Genomic DNA, 12,197 nt, shown 5'->3' on the forward strand with positions numbered 1-12,197 from the left:
ATAAGCAGGAAACTGCCCAATAACTGTTCGGTGTACACTGCAGAGCTTGTGGCCATTCGTGACGCTATATCATGGATTTCCCATCAAAAGACTAGTAAGTTCGTCATTCCAAGCGACTCTCTCTGATTTCAATCCAAAATGACAACTCGGACTCAAGACCAGAAGTCATTTTGGAAATCAGGCAGCTGTACCAGAGGGTTATAGAGAAGGGAAGCAAAGTAGAACTCGTGTGGATTAGATCACATGTCAACATTAGAGGAAACGAGGAGGCAGATCGACTCGCTAATGAAGGTCTCAAGGACACAGCACCACTCCGCACCATAGACTACAGCACCACGGAAATCTACAGTATGGTCAAAAGACAGGTCAATTCAATCTGGGAATTAAATCTCGTTGAACTTGGCACATACAGATTCCGGCTGGATGACAAGATCTACACAAAGACAACACTCAATCACCCTAGAAGAGATATTTGTAGACTTATATCGAAGCTAAGGGTGAAAGAGCGGCTGCGAGACTACAAACACCAAGTCATCATCTGTGAGTGCGGAGAAGAATGTACCACCAACCATGTCCTGGTAGACTGCGAGGTATACGAGGAGGAGAGAAGGGAACTAGTGAGAACAATGGAGACCAACAACATACCATTCAACACTAAGAACCTACTCTTCCCGAGACCAGATCTGAAACTGCAAATCTTCGAACAAATCCACGCCCTAATGGACACAGTTGGACTAAGTAGAATAGTGAAGTAAGAGGGGGTCACGGTTAGACGGGCCCGGCATCTAAACACTAAACTACATAGGGGATTTATACCAAACTGGCAGGATAGTGGAGTAAGGGGGAGTCACGATCAGACGGACTCGGCATCGAAACACTATTCCACCAAAAACAGACACCAAACCTACAGAGTGGGATAGTGGAGTAAGGGGAGGTCACGATAAGACGGGCCTGGCACCTAAACACAAACCCCACAAAGATGACATCTACCAAACTATCAGGATAGTGGAGTAAGGGGGGGGGGTTACGGTCAGACGAACTCGGCACCTAAACACTATTCCGCAAATAAAACTGATACCAAACCCAGAGAGTGGGATAGTGGAGTAAGGGGAGGCCACGATAAGACGGACCAGGCACCTAAACACTAAAACGATGACATCTACCAATCCAGAAGCAGACGAGATCATCTACCAAACGATATGTTTTATATTAAATAAAGGGAAGAACTTCCCACTAAACCAAATCCATGGCCTACGGCCAAATGGAAAGATTGCAAAATCATATTCTAAAAAACTGGAATCAGCTTCGGCTCTCCTATGTCTTGTCTGCGAAATCACTTATGTGGAAGCAGACGTTAAACACCAAGAACGAACGAACGAACTTCAGGTGTGATTTACCGATTTACAATGCATTGTGAAACTTATTTGTCAGAATGGGAATGGATATTTTAATGGACAAAACTTTCGCCCACGGTAAGACCAGCATCTATGTGTGTAAATTTTCGTAATTTGAATGAGTTTGAATGTCTTAAAAGTGTCGAACATATTGATGAAGTTATGTATCGTAAGCCATAACTCTGTTTATTATATTATATAAAAGCCTGCCAATTTTTGATATTTGTTATGTTTTCAATGTAAGACAACAAAATCTGCGTGTCTAACCGTGTTAAAGTAACAATCTTTTTTTGTATGCCGTATTAGCTGATATTCGACTACGATATGATGACTGCGGTGCAATTGCACTATAAATAAACCTAGCTATTTTAAAACATTTACATATACGGATGTGCTGACTGTACATGCATGGAAAGTCCGACTTAAAGGGACACGGTGCGATATAAGGGATGGTTTTTGTGCCAAATTAAAAAAAAAATATCACCACCGGTTCAACGAATGATTTAACGGAATATGTCAACTGCGAATATGATGATTAAGTATTCTTTTCACACGGTGCATACGACAACCTTTAAGTCTGTACCGATTCAATGTTGTTGTTAGTTAGTTGTATTTTACGTCCGCTTCCACCGAGGTGATATCGCAGACAAAAACCGATTCAAAAATTGAATTATCTTTTATATCCACATTTTTTAAATCCCTAGTTTTATCGTAAATAAAATTAATAGAATCCCTTGTAACCTACTGGTAATACATGATGTATATTGTATGGGGTGGGGTGTGCTATTCATCGTAGCCCGTTCGTAATTTAGCCATGATAACGGCACCTATTTTGTGTGAAAATCTAGATTGGTCGCGTCCCAATTGTAATTGTTCTTTAATAATGAGGTCAACTATTTTGGATAATGATTACTTACTAACAATTCAGAATAAAAGTATTGTTTACAAGAATACGACATGGTAACAATTTGTTGTTAAAGGGGCTTCTATTTAAGTCAATTATCAATTCCTTTTGATGACACGTGTGAATTCACGTAATTAATTAGGAATCTTGACTGCCAGTATGCATTGACTCAGACTCTTTGGTGCCGAAATCAAGGTATTATCAGACTGATACGTGTACAATGTACACGTGTTCAGCAAGATTGACGGTGACCTCTGGCTATGTGTGCTTGAAAACAGGACATGAAGGCATATATTACTTGTTCGGGTGTGATTTATCAATTTAAAATGCATTGTGTGACATATTTGTCCGAATGGAAATGGCTATTTCAATGGACAAAACTTTGCTAACGGTAAGACCAGCATCTATGTGTGTAAACTTTGAAATTTTCGTAATTTGAATGAGTTTGAAATAGTCGATCGATGCAAGTCTTAAAAATGTCGAACATATTGATGAAGTAATGTATCGGTACAGCCATAATTCTGTTTATTTTATTATTTAAAAGCCTGTTTGATTTTTGTTATTTTTCAATATAAGCCAGTAAAATCTACGTGTCTAACCGTGTTAAATTAACAATCTTTTTTTTGGCATGCCGTATTAGCCGATATTCGACTACGATATCACTGCCGTGGAATCGCACGATAAATAAACCCATTTCAAACCAGCTATGGGTGTGCCGACTGTACATGCGTGGAAAGTCCGACTTTTTAAAATTTCGCGGTGGGCGGCGGTTTAAAATAATCGCGGAGGTCGGCGGTTTATTTAAATTCGCGAAGGAAATTTAGAGCGGAATTTTGAGCGTGGCCAGAGCGGATTGATTAACTGACGTACGCGAATTTTCATTTCCGCCCAGGTCGGACCTCGGGGAAATTTAGTACTTCCGCTTGAAGTGTACTGCATATACGTTGACACTTGATTGGGGAATTATGTATTATGCCTAAAGTCGATTACGTTACAGATGAGAGAGAACCGAATCCAGGGACAAACTGCATCACTATCAGTAGAAATATAACAAGGTGAGAAACATATATTTTATACCTTGGCCATTTCTCTTTAATTTTCTCCGATATTAATTCCGTTCGCCCAACAAAGTCTTACTCGGTTTCCGTTTACACTACAAAAATCCATGGTAATTCCATGGTTTGAGCGAAAAGTCGTATCTTTCAGTAGAGAAAGATTAGATCAGGGGTCTGATTCCTTACTTTTTATCAGTTTCAAAGACATTTTACGAAAAGTAAAACTATATAGTGGACTATACACCGTTTATTTAAAGATGCCTTCCAGCGTAAAAACTTGGTGATCTGGTTAAAGATTTAGACTAAAAACATAACCAAACTAATTAAACCATCAAAAATTTGCTTCAAATCCCTCAAAACATTGTATTCGCGAGGAAATAGCCCAAGATATAAAGAAAATCTATTGCGGGAGGGCCCATTTCAGAATGCATTTGTCGTTACTTACTGTCTATTTGCCATACATATTGAAGCCAAAGTAAATTATTGGATTATCTTCGGCTGACTTTTTTTCCGCTGTTTAATTGCAGAGTCTTTTATACGTTTAATCCCCTCAATGTACCCAAAAATTACCTAATATTTCGATCAAGAAATAACAATCGCTCCCGAAGTCAAGCTGGCAGACAATAAGCCGTCGGTTTGCCAGTAAGTGGTATCCTGACATTTTTGCCCAGTGCCTGCCCCATGGGTGTTTTTCAGGGAATTCGGAATATTTCTAATAAGATTGGGCGTCTCTGTTTATACGAAATGTACCTGCCATACTTTTATTGGAAATAACTACTCTCATACTTTCGTGACAATCCATCTTTAATGACTGATTTCCAAAAGTTCAGGGTTGAAATAAGATAGATATCAGTTTAATTGCACCCTTCAACAAAGGTGTTTTTTTGGGGTTTTTTGGGGTTTTTTAATATTATTATTATTATTTATTATTACATGCTTTTGTTATATTTGCGTAACGGGGAGCGACTATTTGACGAGAAGTTTCGGTCCGATTTTCAAGAAATTCGGACTCAACCATAATTATGGTGTAAGGGTGAACAGTTTGAACAGTTTTGAAAATAAAATAAAAATTTTGAACTCTGCAGGGCCCATAAGCTAAAAACGTGATATTTCGTACAATAAGGGGGGTCATAAGAAATTCGTACCGCTGGATGGTCCACATCCTGGGTATTACGGTCAGATCTAAATATTAAGGCCAGAGGACGATTTCATCAAAGTCACGAGATGTAAACAGGGGTAGGGAACGTGATTTGTGGCGAGGATTGTGGAGTTTGGGTAAGGGCTAGTTCTTGGGTTAGGGTTGTCGCTAGCCTTGTTTTACATCTCGTGAACTTGACGAAATCTGCAGGTGACCTTAATATTTAAATCTAACCTGGGTATTACACGCTTTTAAGGGGAGCGAATAATTTGTCCGACAGCATTTTCGGCCCAATTTTCACCAAATTTGAACTCAACGGTAATATTATGGTATAACTTTGATATATTTGAGCGGTTTTTACAATCAAATAAAATCTGTGATTTCTACAGGGTCTACATGCTAAATAGCTGCAATTTTTAGCCGAGATAATTCTTATCTACGGCTGCAATTGATACACTATTCGACTGTTTACGCAAGTAAATTAGGTTCAGTTGCAAAATTTTCAACACCTATCATCATAGATTGCATGGAAATAAGTGATTATGTTACAAACAGTGAAATCGTAATTTCCATCTTACCGAATAGTTTTTCTGTATTTTCGAGTGATATATCACGAGATTTTGGTACGGTGGCCATTTTAACTGAACAAAAATTTCGCATAGCAGTTGGGTTAAATCAAATCATATAAATATGCGGTAAGGTTTCAGCTTTATTTCAATGAGAATTGGTTTATTATATGTTAAGCTATGCACAGTACAGTTTGGGGTCAGTGTAATTGGAAATTAAAGGAGTTATAGGCCAGTAACTTTGTACAAAACTTGCACAAAGGAAGGCCTTAGGACGGTCCACTACTGTTGTTTAAAATGATATTACGTGGTCGATATGGTATTAGAGCGCAGCCATTCGAGATCACATTTTTCGATCAGGTGTCAAACACAGCATATATCCCATCGTACCTCTGAGGGTGAAGAGCTTCGAGAGAGAAAGAACGGATAGCACGCTTCCACATTTCATCGTCCATCGATATAATTGTAATGTATGTCATCGAATAAAAAACATCGTTTTTTAGAATGGGCCTTCGTTTTTAACATCGTCCGCAACATATGGTAGCCAGAGTCGTGGTTCGTAATGTATTTTCTATTAGTTTTATCGAAGTTTGAAAAGTAGAAAATAGACGAAAGCGTGGCCAAGATGGGAGATAACCCTGATCAAGTAAACAACCAGACCACAACGGATAAATCTACCGATCAACCTGTCGACGGAAACGATAATCAAGCAACAGTTGCTGCATTGCGCAGCAAGAAGAGAGTTTGTAAATCTCAATTGACAAAATCGAAGCTTTTGCTGACCAGCCTACTTTGTGCCGGTGAAAAACAAGAGCAACAAATTAGAAATGCTGTTGATGCTATATTACGACATCAAGATGCTGCTATTGATATTCTCAACAGTCTCTGTGATGAGAATCTTGAATTCGAAGCAGAACTCGACGCTGTTCAAGATGATTCGAGCATCTCAGAATTATTGTCGAGAGCTACAGATTGGTTGTGTAGACGTCAATCAAGGGAGGCAATTTCACCAGCTGAAACAGTCCGGCTTCAGCCCACAGTTAGTTCAACGAAGTCCAGAGCGAGAAATCCAACCGAATCTCCTCAACAAGATGGTAATGGTGTTAATACAGATAGTAATGGTGTTAATACAGATGGTAATGGTGAAAGTTATCAACAATCTCCACAGGTTTCAAATTTTACACAAATAGATAGAGATATGTATAGGCAATTAGGTAGGGTGTCGATAGGAAAGTTCTCTGGCAATAAGAGAGAATACGCGCCATTCATAGATGCATTTCGAGAATGTATTAATAATACATCGTCTTCTAAAGCTTACAAAATGCTCCAACTTAGACAACACTTAACTGGTGAGGCATTAAAATCAATTGAAGGCTTTCCGGCTTCCGAAACTGGGTACGATGCAGCCCTTAATCGGCTTGAGGACAAATTCGGTGGTGACCGTCGCGCCGTTCTCATTCATTTGGAATCGATCATGAACGTTAAAAATGTCAATTTTAATGATCTAACGAAATTTGAAGAATTTGTAGACAATTTAGAACTTTGTATTTTATCGCTTCGCGAAAGTGGCCGAACTGAAGAGTTTGGACCCAACTCCATGTTCTTTTGTGTTGCCCGATCGAGAATATCTTCGAACAATGTTGCTCAATATAAACGTTGGGCCACTTTAGAACGCAAACCAGAATCTGTTGTAACATTTCACGAATGGCTTTCGAAAGAAATCAAATATCGAGTAGAATCTAAGGAAGAGGTTGAAGGATTTTCGACTTCATCCTCATCGTTTTCATCGAGCAATAAAGCTGACAATTTTTCGCATACTAGATCTAGATATCACAATGATAGATCGAAAACTTTTGCTACAAATGCTAGAACAAATGATAATCCGAAATCGTGTGAACTCTGTACTCATAGTCACGAACCTGGTGTAATCAATTGTGCGTACTTTCGGTCCTTGTCCGTTCACGAACGTTGGTCGAAAGCCAAAGAGAAACGTTTATGTTTTCGGTGTCTTAGTGCAAATCATAGAGGTAATCAGTGTAATAACTGTCAACAGTGTAAATTTGATGGGTGTACACGTACTCATCACTTCTTGTTGCACGGAGGGGGATCGGGGGATTCAGACACGCCCTCGCTTGGTTCCAACCACCTACCAGCAGTTTATAGATCGTCCACATCTCAACCTTCGCCGTCTGCAGAATTTATATCGTCTAGGCATACGCACACGCAAGTTAGAAAAGCCACTGCCTTAGTAATGAGAGTTGTTCCTATCGTTATTCGAAGCGCCAACAGATCAATTCGTTGCAACGCTTTAATGGATGACTGCTCAACAGACAGTTATATAAACGAATGCGCAGCTGCAGAGTTAGGTTTACGGGGTGAAGTGTCGGACTTGAATGTCAATGTCTTAGGTGGAAAATCGAGCGCATTAAACTCCACATATGTAGTCGCAGAACTTTGTAGTCTTGATTACCGAACATGTGTTTCGTTCGGCGCATTTACCGTTAAAAACGTTACCGGAGACTTGCGCACAGTTGATTGGAATAAACAAGCGCGATTTTGGCCGCATTTGCAGGGAATACCGTTTCCGCAAATTGAGAACACTCGTGTTGATGTTTTGATAGGTCTTAATGTTCCTGGTATTCATCGAGCTATCACGGAGATAGCAGGTCTCTCAAGTGAGCCAGTCGCCCGCTTAACTCCGTTGGGGTGGACATGCATTGGTCCTGTCAGTCCATTTCGACCTAATACAAACAATTTCGCTCATTTCGCGTATTTCGTGAAAACTGAATCGGATACAGATACATTACTTCGTAATTATTGGGAGATCGAGAACGCAGGCGTTCGGCTTGAATCACAGAACTTTACTAAGGCCGAGGAAGAGGCAATCCAATCTACACAGGACACTTTGCGTTTCGATGAATCCGTTAATCGTTATATCGTTGGCGTTCCTTGGAAATCGAATCGACATGAACTTCAGTCGAATTATCCAAGTGCGTTAAATCGTCTATACAAACTAGAACATTCGTTAGCTAAACGACCCGAGGTTGCTGAACAGTATTGTGAAACAATTCGTGATCATATACGAAAAGGATACGTTTCTCTGGTTGACTCGCATAGTGAACCGTCGTGGTATCTTCCGCATTTTGCAGTCGTTAGAAATGACAAATCGACGACGAAAGTGAGAATTGTAATGGACGCTGCAGCGCCAACTAACAATGTCGCTTTGAATGACTGTATTAACGCTGGACCAAAACTTCAGCGTGAACTTTTTGACGTTCTCCTCCGCTTCCGTAGCAAGCCAGTCGCCATTGCCTCTGACATAAGTGAGATGTTTTTGAGAATTGGGCTTCGCAAAGAGGACCACCAATATCACAGATTCTTGTGGCGAGATTTGGACAATTATAAACCTGTTAAAATTTATGAATACAATAGACTAGTCTTTGGGAATACATCGTCACCATACTTGTCCCAAGCAGTGCTTCGAGAACATTGCAATCGAAATAGTCATGTATACCCAAATGGTACTAACTCGGTTTTGAATTCCATGTACGTGGACGACCTTCTGGATAGTGTCGAGTCCATCTCGGAAGCTATTCAATTGCGCCACGAGGTAACCGGTTTATTAGATAGTGCGGGTTTCAAGATTCGCAAATGGCTGTCCAACAAGACAGAAGTGTTGGCAGACATTCCTGTTTCGGATCGTGTAAATCGCCTCTCATTGGACGATAATAATTTACCATCCGTAAAAACTCTAGGTGTTTTATGGAAGGCAGAAACAGACACTTTCACTTTTGAAATCACGGAACCATCGGACATAGTTCTTACTAAGAGAGTGGTTGTGAGTAGAACAGCCACTCTTTTCGACCCACTTAACCTAGTCGCTCCGTTCACCATACGCGCAAAATTAGGTATACAAAAGACATGGGTACGTGGATTAGACTGGGATGACGAGTTACCCGGTGATCTTGCCTTTAATTGGACTAATTGGTTCAAAGAACTTTCTTTATTAGCAAATGTCGAAGTATCGAGGTGTTTAGTAAACGACGGATCGCGCATTGTAAACAAGACTATACATGTATTCGTCGATGCTTCAGAAAAGGCATTCGCAGCTTGTTGTTACCTTAGGAGCGAGTATGAAGATGGCTCAGTCACTTCTAATTTAATAGTTGCAAAAACGAGGGTAGCTCCTTTAAAAACAATTTCTATTCCAAAGTTAGAACTATGTGGAGCAATTTTAGGAGTTCGCTTAAGCTTAACTGTTCGTGAAGTATTAAATATTTCGATGAAATTAGTAACTTTTTGGTGCGATTCACAGAACGTGTTATATTGGATAAAGGGTGAATCAAGGAATTACAAACCGTTTGTTGGACATCGTGTGGGTGAGATTCACCAACTAACTGAACCTAGTCAATGGCGTTTTGTACCGACAAATTTAAACAGTGCTGATTTAGCTACGCGCGGCATGACCGCAGCCGACTTAGCCCACAGTGACGCATGGTGGTATGGCCCATCGTTTCTTTCGCAAGAATCGTCACATTGGCCAAAAATCGAGATACCAGCTTCAGTTGATACAGCTTTGACTGAAGTTCGATCTAATGTCTCGGATACTTTTCTAACTTTTCCACGCATAGAAGACTTCGGAAGATTAGCACCGTCACGTTTTTCTAAGTGGTCTAAACTTTTAAGAATAACTTCGTGGGTGCTTCGGTTTGTAAACAATTCAAGAAACTCTAATTCGCGCATCCTATCAAAAACTCTAAGTTCTGAAGAAATTGATCACTCTAGAAGATTTTGGTATAAATTTGCTCAAGCTACTGCATTTAGTGATGAGATTAACGCAATTTTTAAGGGAGAGTCTATTCCTAAGAGTTCAAAACTGTTAACAGTACATCCCTGTTTAGATAACAATGGAGTACTTCGCGTCGATGGAAGAATCGGCAAGTCAGAACATTTATCGTATGATGCGAAATTCCCCGTTATATTGCCGGGAGATAGCTATGTATCGCGTCTTATCGTATCGGCTTGTCACGAGGATGGCAACCACGACATCGGTGTTTCACACACATTGTCGCTTTTACGGACTGCATTTTGGATTATTCGTGCTCGTTGTCTCGTAAAATCTGTCAAGTCCGCTTGTAATGAGTGCGTCAGACGTCGCAAGAAGCCTGCCGAACAAGTTATGGCACCTTTGCCTGCATATCGTCTTGGATCTCCACTACGTGCGTTCGCAAGGGTTGGTGTTGACTATGCGGGACCTTTCTATACCAAGCACGGTAGGGGTAAAACTAGATTCAAGAGATACTTGTGTTTATTTACGTGTTTATCTAGCCGCGCTTGTCATTTGGAGATGGCGTGGAGTATGGACACAGAATCGTTTTTGTGCGCGTTTTCCCGGTTTACAAATCGCCGAGGCAAACCTTTAACCGTATTGTCAGATAATGGGTCGAACTTTATTAGTGCAGAACGAGAATTAAGCGATTTGTTACGCGCCTTAGACCAAACTCGAATTGGTACTTCAATGGCGAACAATGCTATCGAATGGAAGTTTAATCCTCCGTTATCGCCACATTTCGGTGGAGTCTTCGAAGCCATGATAAAGTCTGCGAAACGGGCTATCAAAGCCATAACTCGTGATGCTGACGTAAGCGACGAAGAACTAATCACAGCTTTTACAAAAGCTGAAGGTCTGATAAATTCTAGACCACTGTGTTACCAGGGTGATGACGCGTTAGATGACCCTGTATTGACCCCAAATCATTTTATATACGGACAAGTTAGTGGTCAATTGGCACCGGAGTCGGTTGACAGTTGTCGTTTCAATCCACGAAAACGATGGCGCAGAGTTCAGGAATTGGTAAAACATTTCTGGCAGCGTTGGTTACGCGAATTATTACCAATGCTCAATTCTCGTAAAAAATGGAATCGTACTCATAGAGATTTCCAGGAAGGAGATATCGCGATAGTTGTGGATCCCCAATCGCCGCGTGGAAAATGGCCTTTAGGTCGAATAATCAAAGTGTATGAAGGTGTCGATAATCACGTTCGCGTTGTGGATGTGAAAATTGGAGAAAAAATCTACAGGCGATCTATAAGTCATTTGTGTCCATTAGATGTGTAATATTATAGTGTAAACCTGTGTTTTTAGAAAATATGTATCCATAGTGTGCGTTTTATGGAGTTTATAGTGTGCGTTTTATAGAGTCCATAGTGTGCGTTTTATGGAATAAAATATAAAATAAAAAAAAATGTATATCGTGTTCATTCGTGTATATTGTGTTCAATCGGTAAATTCGTGAAATTTTAGTGAAATGCATCGAAACATCGTTCATTGTTTAAAAACTGTTCGAGACTTGACATTAACTATAGAACTTTTGTGATTATTTTGTTCATAATATGTAGGTTATCTGTTTTTTCGCTTTTGATGTTAGTCACACCAAGGAGGGGGATATGTTTAAAATGATATTACGTGGTCGATATGGTATTAGAGCGCAGCCATTCGAGATCACATTTTTCGATCAGGTGTCAAACACAGCATATATCCCATCGTACCTCTGAGGGTGAAGAGCTTCGAGAGAGAAAGAACGGATAGCACGCTTCCACATTTCATCGTCCATCGATATAATTGTAATGTATGTCATCGAATAAAAAACATCGTTTTTTAGAATGGGCCTTCGTTTTTAACATCGTCCGCAACAACTGTGGCTGGAGTAAGACGTAAGACATCAGTAGTGGAACCATTTCTACATGCTAAATGTGATTGTTAGTACAATCAGGGGCCATAAACCAGGAAGTGGCGGTCCTATATGCTCAAATATCGACAGCTTTTAAACATACATTGTAAGTTTCATCAAAGTCGGATAAACATTGTGATCTCTAGAGTGTCCACAACCTTGTATATTTGTCAGGGTCAGCATCACAGGAACCACCATCGACTGTGTTTTCATGAAAAGAAATAAAATTTTACTTCATCACTGAGTAATTATATTAGCCAGAAATCGTCCAACAAGCGTCTCCGACGATCTAGACCCCGAGAGCTTCCGGAGGGGGGGAGGGTAGATTTTCTGCAATATTCGGCTATGCACTGGTTAATTGGGCATAATAAATTTCGTGAGTCATCACGTAACATTACGTAAACATATC

Source organism: Patella vulgata, chromosome 5 (genome assembly GCF_932274485.2).
Source record: "Patella vulgata chromosome 5, xgPatVulg1.2, whole genome shotgun sequence".
Taxonomy (NCBI): domain Eukaryota; kingdom Metazoa; phylum Mollusca; class Gastropoda; family Patellidae; genus Patella; species Patella vulgata.